This window comes from Podarcis tiliguerta (assembly GCF_965153285.1).
Source record: "Podarcis tiliguerta genome assembly, chromosome: 2".
NCBI classification, from domain to species: Eukaryota; Metazoa; Chordata; class Lepidosauria; order Squamata; family Lacertidae; genus Podarcis; species Podarcis tiliguerta.
In genome coordinates, this window is record NC_139535.1 from 25,974,017 (window position 1) to 25,984,911 (window position 10,895).

Consider the following 10,895-nt stretch of genomic DNA (forward strand, 5'->3'; position numbering starts at 1 on the left):
GCCCCCTCCTGCTTGCACACAAGTAGGAATGGGATTGGGGCTGCTCCGATGGGAAGGGAGGCATCGCGCTGCCTGAGCCTCGCTGCCACCACCACTCTCAACCCTCCTTCTCCACCTTCCATGCCTGACCCACCGCACATTGCTTCCCCACCACCACCACCATTGAAGAACCAACAACTCAGGGGCTGCCCAGGCTCATGGAGAAAGGAGATAGAAGCCTCAAAGGAAGGGGAAATGTGGCGGTTAAGGTCAAGGTGGCAGCCTCCCCTCTGCCACCACCGTTGCCGCAGCATCAATGTCCCGAACGTGTAGTAATTAATTAATTAATTAATGTGTCCCTGGATTCATTGAAAAAAATCTGGTAACCTTATCTTAGGGACTCTACTCCACACGAAGCATGCCTGCAAGTGTGGCGGGACATCCCCATAGGATCTCAAAACCCCCAGGCAGTTCATATGAGAGAAAACGGTCTTTCAGATAGTCTGGACCTAAGCCGTATTGTGTTTGATTGTGCAGCAAACGATTTTATTAAGAAAACATATGCACCACGCTTCAGACAGCAGTCCCTCGGAGCATCTTAACATGCACTTTGAAATGACAACAAAACAGTAGCCAGTCCCATACAAACAGGAGCAGCAGAAAGCAATAAAAAGCCAGATTTAAATAATGGTGGAAACACCCTGGACTAAAAACTAAAGAGTCTGTGTATATAAAATATCTTTAACCCGTGCCAAAAAGGCATGGGCTAAGTGCCAGGCCCGCCTTCTTGGCTCCTGCATCTCCAAATGAAAAGGCCCAATCGCAGATGTCACTTCCACACATGCGAAAAGGCCCTAAGAGGGTCTCCATGGAAGGTTTTGCCAGCCAGTCAGGTTCTTGTGAGAGGAAGCAGGCCTCAAGGACCTTGTTTCGAATCCATTCAAAGCTTCAAAAGCAGAGGTGGGGAACCTGTTCCAGCCTGAGGGCCAGAAGTGAAAGCTGGTGGGACAAAGAATGCTAATTTTACCTTTGTACAGCAGGCTTCTTTCTTTTCTCCACACACCCCTCTTCATCCGGCAGGCAAGAAGCATTATCAGAGCTCAAGGGCACCTTCCAGTCAGGCAAATAACTCTCAAATTGGGTACAAAGTGAGGCCAATGAGGGTGTACCCTGGGGAGAAGGAGTGTGGGATGGGCCTAGAGAGAGAAACCAGCATCTTGTATTGAGCCCAATAGCAGATCAGGCACCAAGCAGTGAAGTTTGATTAAGGCTGGCAAGATGTGGTCCACAGAACCAATCGTAGTTCACAGTCCATGTTCTGTACATCATACTAGCTACACCAGGGCTAGGCAATCTGAGGCCTGTGGGCCAGATGCGGCCCAATCGCCTTCTTAATCCGGCCTGTGAACGGTCCGGGAATCAGTGTGTTTTTACATGAGTAGAATGTGTCCTTTTATTTAAAATGCATCTCTGGGTTATTTGTGGGGCCTGCCCGGTGTTTTTACATGCGTACAATGTGTACTTTCATGTAAAATGCATCTCTGGGTTATTTGTGGGCATGGGAATTCGTTTATTCCCCCCCCCCCCAAAAAAAATATAGTCTGGCCCACCACATGGTCTGAGGGATGGCGGACTGGCCCATGGCTGAAAAAGGTCGCTGAACCCTGAGCTACACTTTCAGAGCAGTTATAAAGGGCAGCCCCATGTACAATGTTCTTAGCAGAAATCCAGATGCAGTTTCACCAGAGCAAGACTTACAGCGGCCAGACTATCTTAGTCAAGGATAGGCTAAAAAAATTTTGGGTGCTACTGAGGTCAAGGACAGCGCTGCAACCCCAGATTGTGGATCTGATCCTTCAAGGCACAGGATCCCAAAGTGAAATTCCTGCTCAGATTGTGCCCACCCAGTCAATGCCTTATCTTTAAAATGTTAGAAGCCGTACTGGTTTCCTAAAGTAGGGGAATGACAGAAAGAAATGAGAAAAATTAATGCTGTTACCGCCTTCGTTGATGCAGATGAACGTGAGCGGTAACGGGGCGACATTTTGCTGTTGAAGAGACAAAGCCCAGCTCTTTCGGTTATTATTTGAGCACATCTGGCAACATGTTTTGAAGTGTTCAAGCAAATTTCGGCAGATGCTTGAGAAAAGCCATGGATAACTTTGTCTTCCTGTCCAGTGGAAACACGCTTTGGTGTTGGATGCATCAGGTCTGCTCTGTGTGTTCTCTTATTTTGCTATTTTACCCCTTTTCTAGAGAGGGAAGTGGAAATATGGGTTACGGTTGCTTTTGATGGAAACCAGAACACTTTTCCCCCCTTACGAAAGCATGCTGCTGGGATGTGGCCTCTATAATAAAAGGATAATGTTTCACCGAAACAGGAGTTGGATGGTTTCATGCTGTCTGTGTGCTCCTCTTGTCTCTCGTGGATTCGCACTCCCCCAGCATGGTCCAAGATACACATAAAGACAAATTCACAACTTAACTTTTGTTCTGTTTTAGTGTGAAGATGCAGGGATCGGTCCATTGAAAGTGTTCAATAGGCAGCAATTAATGCTTTCTCAATCTGGACTAATGCACTGAAATATTCATGTGGTAGATTGTTTTTTACTGCAATACCAAGAGCCCTATTACTGCAATCCCACTATAAAGATTAATAAGGGGGAAAGTTGCAATTACAGAAAAAAATGTGCATTTTTATGTTCAAACAGATACAGATAGATAGATAGATAGCTATAGATAGATGGGTACCTAATATGGTGCCATCAAGATGTTATGGACTACAACCTTGATAGACAATTTATAACAATAGCCAATACAGTGGTACCTTGGTACTCAAACAACTTGGAACCTAAACACTGCAAACCCAGAAGTGTTCCGGTTTGCGAACGTTTTTTGAAAGCTACACGTGTTCCGTTTTGAGTGCCACACTTCCATTTTGAGTGTTACGCTTCCGACTTGAGTGCCACAGTTCTGTTTTGAGTGTTACGCTGACTGTGTAAAACCCAGTTCAGCTACTGATTGTGTGACTGCTGTTTATTGCTTTCATTTTACGGATCAATGGTCTCAGATAGTAAAATTCATGTTAATTTGCTGTTTTAGGGGTTGTTTTTAAAAGTCCAGAACAGATTAATCCATTTTGCATTACTTTCTTTGGGAAAGCGTGACTTGGTTTTGGAATGCTTTGGTTTTGGAACAGACTTCTGGAACGGATTAAGTTTGAGAACCAAGGTACCACTGTACATGTACAAACATAGCAAAGGGATGGAGGAAGATGATTTTCGTAAGAAAAGGGCACAGGTGAAAAGGGACAAACCCTTGGCTCCTACTGGTGCAGCATTTAAACTGCTAGCACATTTGCAAAGCTAAGAAGGGTCTGCTATGGTTTCAGATTGGATGGGGGACCACATGTTGAGATTCCTGAATTGCAAGGGGTTGGACTAAGTGACCCTCAGGGTCTCTTCCAACCTTATGATTCTAGACTTATTGTCCCAATTCAAATTGCTCCTTGCCCCACCATGGTTACTAAAATCTGAAGAGATGAGTGAGTCTCTTGTCCCATCCAGTTAAGTCTTGAGAACAGAGCTAGTGATAGAGGGCCAAGGACGTATCTTCCACCTTCAAAAGTGATTGGCCACATCTTTAGCAAGATGCCACCCCTTTCCCTGCAAGTAGGGAGGTCAGAGAATTATGATGAAAATGGAAACAGGGGCAGAAATTTCCAGTGTTTTCTTATCCATTCAATGTCTGGAAGGGAAATCCAACATGTGAATATGATTGGCGTTCTCTGTTGTTGTTGTTGCTTTCAGCTTGCAAACCATGCATAAGTGATTATTACCCCCCAACTCCATTTGCATTGGCTTCCTTGAGTTGGGTGGGATAATGTAATTAATCATGTAAGTTGGGAAAGTTTGCCTTAGCAGACAGTGACGTCAATAATGTCTTCTTCTTTTTTTGCAGAAGACACACTGTAGAGGAATGGAAACAATGCTGCGTGCAACCAGTACAGGACAGAACAGAAAACAGTGGCTCCTTATGCTACCTGTGAGTTCCTGTTTTGCCCTTGTGTAAGTAAGTGAAAGACTAGCTGGTAATTCTCCAAGGGTCAACCTTGGCATCCAGTTGCTAACTCCTCCTCTAGAAGCTTTGACCTGTGGAGATTTGATCCACAGGTACCTTCAGGGTGATGAGGAAGATGGGACCAACAACAGGATTCAGCCCACAGAAACCCTCATTTTTAGTACTGAGGGACCTGACACAATTTTTGCACTGACTCCTAGTAACTTGATCTGCAGTGTGACAGCAGTACATCTGCAACTTTTCTCTAAAAAAATAAATCCTTTATGTTGTTGTTGTAGTTTTTTAAAAAAGTGTAAATTGTAATGTAGTTTCCCCTAAAGGTCTGCAACTTATGGTTTTGATTGAAGTGAAGAAAATGATTTACTCTCAACATTTGATTTGTATTATATATGTCAATGCCCCCTAGGTGGGAAGGAGTGGGCACTCAGGGCTTGCTAATAGATTCCAGAACCTTTTTCTTGACAGTCACCAGTTCAAATTAAACCTGAGCTGTTGTTACTTAGGACTACTTCAGCTGCTGCATTTTTCTCTTAGGTTCTTTGTGTAGAAAACAACCGCTGGCTTGTACAAAGTGCAGTTTCTTTGCAAAGAAACACGTGCCACATTTCTTATTTGTTAACTTTAAGCCCTTTAGGTCCTTTCAAGGCAGCAGACGACAGCAAATTGTTGGTACTGTATTTATATTTCCAAGCCACGCTTCAGTGGGAAGGTTCACAAACAATTCATTAAAATGCAACATATCACATAAAAACCCGATGAACATCATAAACCTAAAACAACAAACAAGTAGAAGGAACAAGCAACCATCTCCATAAGCTGGAAAGGCAAACTAGCTCTTAACTTGATATCTGAAACCAATAACGTAGGGATACCTGCGTCTCCAGTGGGAGGGTGTTCCACAGCCAAGGTGCCATGACTGATAAGCCCCTGCTGTCGCACAGGAAATTACAGCTGTGGGTGGAGCTACAAACAGAGTCTCTCCTCTCGCACATGCTGGCAGGTAATGGGTGTGGTGCTCCTTCAGCTACTTGGATATCAAGCTGTAGAAGGCTTTATAGACCAAAGTGAGCATCTGAAATCAGGCAGTAATTGCAGAGCCTTAATGGTCAATGAAACAGGATCCCACTTGGTGGAATCAGTAAATAAACTGGTTGCTGCATTCTATATCATAGAATCATAGAGTTGGAAGAGACCACAAGGGCCATCGAGTCCAACCCCCTGCCAAGCAGGAAATCAGCTTAGCTTCTGGAAAGCCTTCAGCGGCAGATCTATGTAAAGAGCACTGCAGTAGTTTAACCAAGAGGTTACCTGAGTACATGGTAAATAAATGGCAAAACAGAACAAGAAAGCGTTATTAACACTTTTAAATGCTTGCAAAATTCACAGACAACCAACCACATTTAAAAATAAAGAACTGCCAGCAAAAAACAAACCACAACAGTGAAGCAGTAAATCAGCCATGTAGCCAATAAAATCTTATGAATTAAAAATACACTTGGCACCAATAACTCTTCAAAGCCTCTTTGAAAACCAAAGGTGCTTCCCAATGTGGGCAATTTCACAACTTTCAGTCAAGTATAATAGCATCCCTTCTTCCACATAAGTCCAACCCCTAAGATGCACAGCAGCCCATCTGTACCTGGGGAAATGGCACAGCTGGTCCAAAGATAGATTTTCTAATCTCTGAGAAGAAGAAAAAAGGGGAATGGAAGAAGGGAAAAAAAAGGGAGCAGCATATTTTGATCATGACATCATGCAGAAGCCCCATAAGAAGTGAGTGAACAAAGTTTGGTTACTCCACAGTATATGTCCAGTGTAGAAAGAGGACAATATGGAAGGGGCTAATTGGGGAGTCCCACAAATTATGGGCCACTGCTAAGAAGGCCCTGTTTCTAGTGCCTGGCAAGCTTCAAGGTAGGCCAGCAAGGAGGACCTGTGATGCTGAACTCAAGGCACAGTCGATATATTCAGTACAAGATGGATGCATACACATATACGTATCAGAGCGGGGAAATGTTAATGTAAGAAGCTGGCAATGACCGGGTTTTCAGGTGCACACTCTACCTGTAATGACTGGGTTTATATACTCTGTGGAGAAAAGAATCCATGCAGTGGCTGACAGCATAGGGCTTAAGCACTACAGATGAAATCAGTGTGGCCTACTGTGGTTAGAAGTGCTGGGCCCCATATTGTTCTATGTTTTATTGTCTGCATGCTCTGCAAAGATTCAGTCTGTGGATCCTGAGCTCTATTAACAAGCAACATTGCATCTCAGCGTTTAAGGGCAGCCGTCTTTCTGTATTTCTCTGTAACAAGAAACAGAAGGTTTCACCGTTCCCTGTAGTGCTTCCTCCCTGTAGAATATGCGTTCAAATATTAGTCTAGGGAGCAATATGGAATTCCAATCACTGTGTGCGCCAGGATAGATGTGCTGCAAATTCTCAAGTTAGCTCCCCACAGATCTTCGGTGAACAGCCAAAATGGTGCCACTTTGACAGGAAGGAGTGGCTGGCCGGCCTCCTCGTTTGCCTACAAGAGCTTGACTCCAAGTCGTTCAGTTACTAAGAGAGTACAAATGTGTTAACTGCACCCGCCTTATGACTTGTGTATGTTGGCGTTTAGTTACGTTGCCACAGGGACGTTATGTGATAGTGCATGGGAGGAGAGGCACGAGGGCAGACCAGCCCTTTCCTAAGATGTGGCTTATTCTATTGGAGAGAGAACAAATAAAAAAATTAAGCCGAGAACCTTTGAGTTGTAAAGCATTCCTGGAATTCTAGGAGAGTAAAACTTTTGCAGATGTTCCTTCTGTTTAATGTCCCACTCTGCTTCTTTGTCATGCCTTTTAAAAGAAGGGGAAATGGAAGCAAATGCAGCATCGCGGCTGATCCTACCAGCACCTGAGAGGTGTGCTGTCTGGTTTTTGCTGTTCTTGTCATTAGAAGAGCTCTGCTGGATCACACCGAAGTCTCACAGTAGCCAACCAGAGATCATTTAGTTCAGCCAGCTGCCGCAAGTCAAGCTGCAGTTACAGGGAGACCTATGCTAGCAAGGAAAGTCTGTTCGGCTCTTGAGAACCATCCATACACAGCTGTTGTCATCCTAACAATGCAAAGAAACTCAGCTGAGGATGTGATCTGCTGTCTGGAATGCAAGGGCCCAGTCAGGATTCACCTGCTTCACTTCCAAAACAAGGAACACCTCTTAGTGTTAGTTCCTACAACAGCAGAAAAGGAACATGTTGCATCTCGCAAGCCTCTCTTTTCCACCTGGCAGCGGTGATCCTGAAGCAGGTTGTGTTTCCTTTCAGTGCTATGAATCTGGATCCCAAACTTGTTTTGTCCTTGGTGTAAAAAGCAACCTGAGTGCTAGGAGTTTAGCAGAAATCCAGTGCAGCTCCTCTCTAGCATGACTTTTGAAATACAGTGGTACCTTGGGCTATAGATGCTTCAGGTTACAGACACTTCAGCTTACAGACTCCGCTAATCCAGAAAAGTTAAGAACTTTGCTTCAGGATGAGAACAGAAATCATGTGCCGGCGGCACGGCGGCAGCAGGAGGCCCCATTAGCTAAAGTGGTGCTTCAGGTTAAGAACAGTTTCAGGTTAAGAACGGACCTCCAGAACGAATTAAATTCTTAACCCGAGGTACCACTGTACATCTAAGCAGATGTTACAGATCACATATGAGTGTGGCTTTACTGTATGGTTTGCAGTCCTTTCTGCTGCCGTTACACCTTTAATTCTACAGTCCATCCCAGTCAGAGCTGCTAACCTGTGACCTCACTAGTATAGGTCTCCCTGTAACCACAGCTTGAATTGCGGCAGCTGGCTGAACTAAATGATCTCTAGGTTTCCGTCCAACTGCAATTGTTATCCCATCCCTTGAAAAGCTTTACTCTCTGATTTCCATTGATCAAACCCTCTCTTTAAGAAAGAAAGCCTAGGAGCTGGCCAGTTGGCAGTGCTACAAGGCAAGTTCCATCTATGTTTACAGATGTGCTAACTCGGAAGGAGACATGTTGCAAGGGCTCCCATACTGAAAGATAACAGCCAGTAATAAAGATGATTGGAAAAGCATTGCTGATAAATATCCTGAAATCCCGGATCCTTTTATTATGCAGACTCTGAAAATTCAACATCAAAAGGGAAAAGAATACTGTTGCTCTTCCAACATCCAGTCATCAACTGATGACCAGATCCAGACCTTGCATGGGCTCCTCAGTCTTTAATGCATAGAAATGAAATTACACCTGGCTTTGGCTAGTTCTTAGGATTATGCATTATTTTTGTGACAGGGGGAAGGGGCATTTGGAGCAGAAGATCCTGCACAACCTTTAAAGATAAGAGCCTTTCCATGTACACCTAAATTGCGCTTAAATTTCACACTGGTTATTTGACAACTCTTTCCCTGTGATGCGTTTTCAAAAGAGAGAGGAAAGGATAGAATTACCTCCCAGCTGTAATTCTGGAGTGTTTGCAAAAGAAGGCCAGAACCTCCGCAAACACTTTTTTAGCCCCTTTGAACCAGAACATAAGAAGAGCCTTTCCGAATCAGATCAAAGTCCTGTCAGCTCCTGCATTCTCTTCTCATCGTAGCCAACCAGATGCCGCTCTGAAACTTGCGGGCAGCATATTAGTGCAATAGTGCTCTTCCTACTTGTGATTAGCTGCAGCGGCAATTTGCGTGCTGCTTCCAAAATTGGAACCAAACCACTTTCTCGTTTGAAGAGAGAAGATTCCCTTGTTGGAGTTTAATAGGGTTACAAGGCCAGGAGAATGGCTCTGTTTCCACTACCTCCTGATATCGGCTCTCTTACCCAGTTGCCCCAAATTTATAGCCCTGGCTAGTGTTCCACAGCTGCTGCAGCTGCTGCTGCCACCAATTACATCAGGATGTCCTCATTTGAAAAATACACGGAGGACAAGCTTAGCAACTAGGCAGCACTCAGTTCCAGAGAGTAGAAATCTGAAAGGGGGATTTTGGACAGTTTATCTGCCGGGAATGGGGAATTTTGCTAATGGTTGGGGAGTGCGGGGGAGGGAGGATGTGGGAGTTTTGCTAGCAGAACGAGCTGTACTCTCTGCTGTTACACAAGTGTTTTGCAAAAGCCTATTTAGTAATGGAAGAAGTTCTATGATGAGCAAAGGAGCAAGCCAGAATGAAAAGTTGATATGTTTCAGATGAGGAACCTTTTTGAGGGATACTCAGAAAAGTAGACTCTCAAACTCTTTATGCTACGTTGTTCTGACACATACTGGTTGAAAATGGCTTCTTAAGGCAAGGCTGGGCAAACACCTGCCTTCCAGAACTACTGAGGTGCACCAGTCAGAACCGGGGCAGAAGGCAAGCTAAGGATTCAATGGCAGGGTGATGACATGCTTTGCCCATAAATCTGCAGTTAGTGCCAGAACCAAGCTGACAAAGGAGGCAAAGCAAGTTAAAATGAAAGGCAAGACCAACAGATCAGGGGCAAGATTCAAGATTGTCCTTCTCAGACAATACACAGAGTTTTGGAAATACATAGAGTTCTCGGAGGATGTAGAGGACATGTACTTCAGGTCATGTGCCACATGATCGTAGAATTATTGAAAATGGCATGCCTCCCTGTGGCGATCACACAGGGTCCCTGGACGTTTGACGGTCTATTGATCCCTGTGCCACCACTGCGCTCGCTTCCCCGCTGCCACCAACCCGTTACTCTCGGGTACACACTGAGTCCATGCAGTTGTTAAAATTAAACCAAATAAACAAGTTTATTTTATAAGTATTATCAAGTTTATGGTTTCTCAGATAATATTCTTGTCAGTTTCTTAACCTTAGTTTCTTTACCGGCCTATACCTTCCTAATACCTTCTGACTGATTATCTCAACTGTTTGACTGACTCTTCTTAACAGATTCCCTCACTCTCTCACGTCAGACTAGCCCAACCCACAGACTTATCCTCTCCGTCTCTTCTCTAACTCCAGACTGACTTCTTAACAACTCTAACTCCTTCCCTTGGGTTCCTATTGGTTAGTCATTTTACAATTAGTTAACCCTTTCCTTATCAACCCAGTATGATGTCACACACCTAGGAGGGCAAAGCCACACTCCCCCCACCCCCACGCATGGTAGCAACAGATAATCTGCCTGTTGTTCCCTGGGCAAAACCACAGGGTGCAGGAGTGTGGTTTTGCCCTCTGCTGGATGAAACAAAATGTGCTCAAATGCTTCTGGTTTGAGTTAACCCCCCCCCCATTGCAGTGCCGGCCCACCCATGAGGCAAGGTGAGGTGACCACCCTGGGAAGCAGGATCCACAGGGGCAGAAATTTCGATCTCCAAGGAATGCATCGCCCACTGCCAAATCTGTTGCTGCCTCATTCATTCATTTTACATTTACATGCCACCCTTACGTTAGAAGGATCTCAAGTTCTGTACGTGATTCTCCTTCTCCCCATTTGATCCTCACAAGAGCCCTGTGGAATAGGTTAGGCTAAGAGATGGTGACTGGTCATCCAGTGATTCGATTGGGGATTTGAACCCTGTTCCCGCAGGTCCTAATCCAGCGCTCTAACCATTACACCATGCTGGCCTTGGCTGCCCTCCGCCAATGTTGCCTCTACAGAGGCCTCTTAGCAAATAGGAGGTGCTGCTGGTCTCCTCCCACCCTAGTTACCAACGTAGATCTTTATTCCCGCTGTAGATCTTTGCTCGCTCCTTCTTATCTGGTCAGGGGAGAAGAGCACCATTTTGTGGTTTGCCTCAGGTGCCAAAATGCCTTTGACTGCCCCTGCCCCACTGCCATCCCTCCAAATGGTCCTACCCAGTGGAAAATATACCTGGAATCTTTGTT